Raw genomic sequence first — 1,223 nt, 5'->3', positions numbered from 1 at the left:
GGAAGGCCAGTGGGAGCGGCAGGAGGAGAGAGCGTGATGGGTTACAGTGGTGGAATTCGCACCCACCCCCCAGCCGTTTGTTTGTTCGTTTGCGCATTTATTTTTGGTCTGAAGTCCTTGCTTTTGTATTTTCCCACCGTTCCATTGAGCAGCTTCAACGTTTGCCGCAGTTAGGCCTTTTTGGAATCTGCGCTTAGAGATTTTGAGATAGCATCAAGTTTCAGCAGCTCGGACTCCTCTGTCGGCAGAGAACCTGCCAGCACAGCTGCTCCTGGGGCAGCAGAGGCACTGTCTGTTTTGGGGTGACGTGAACCGATGGGAAAGCCAGGCTGGACGTAGCTCCTGGGCCGGCAGCCCATCTTGGTGGCGGCTTCACCGGTCCCGGAGCTTGACGGCTCAGGAGAGCCTCTGATTCGGCTGCCCCAGAGGCCTCTTCTGGACGCACCTGGGCAGGCCCGAGTCCACACACCCCACAGCCTCGGGGACCGAGAGAGACCTCCCTTCCATGTTTCAACTTAGACAGTGGGACACTTTGTTTTGGGAGGAATCGCTCGATTCACGTGGACGCTGCTGCTGGGCGGGACATCTGGCCTCTCCCTGTGGCAGGGAGGGGCATGGGAGAGAGAGGGGGGCAGCGTCCCAGGACCTCCGTGGGCCTGCGGCGAAGCCCCAGCCCTGCAGCCGCCAGTGCAGGGTGTTATCCAGGGGCAGGACGTCGTCTGCAGTGACTCTGCCTTCCCCGATGCCAGGTGCCCCCACGGAACAGTGTCTGTGACTTCTTCCACGTTTTAGGGCTAAAGAGGCCAGTGGGGTTGGGGGCTGGCATCAGTGGAGGACTTCAGAGCCCAGGGCTGTGGGCTGATGGGCGGTGAGGCCCCCACCAGCTGCTCTGGGAGAGTCCAGCCACTGTTCTTTGTCCACCTGGCCTTTGATTGTTTTTTCCTGTGTGCATTTTTGAGCACCTCTGTGTGCGAGAGGCCATGCCTACCCGAGACAGGGGAAGGAAACACCACAGTGAGCCTTGGATGCCCACAGTCTGGAGGGCTCGGCGCTGTGAGCCTCGGACGCCCACAGTCTGGAGGGCCCGGCGCTGTGAGCCTCGGACGCCCACAGTCTGGAGGGCCCGGCGCTGTGAACGAGCAGACACGGGGAACAGCGCGCCCTTATCGCTGACGCAGGCTGCGGAGGGCCCGGCACCGTGAACAAGCAGTCACAGGGAACAG

The sequence above is a fragment of the Mandrillus leucophaeus genome, unplaced genomic scaffold (assembly GCF_000951045.1).
Source record: "Mandrillus leucophaeus isolate KB7577 unplaced genomic scaffold, Mleu.le_1.0 Scaffold69, whole genome shotgun sequence".
NCBI classification, from domain to species: Eukaryota; Metazoa; Chordata; class Mammalia; order Primates; family Cercopithecidae; genus Mandrillus; species Mandrillus leucophaeus.
The sequence above is the reverse complement of the archived record's forward strand: the minus strand, read 5'-3'. Positions refer to the sequence as shown.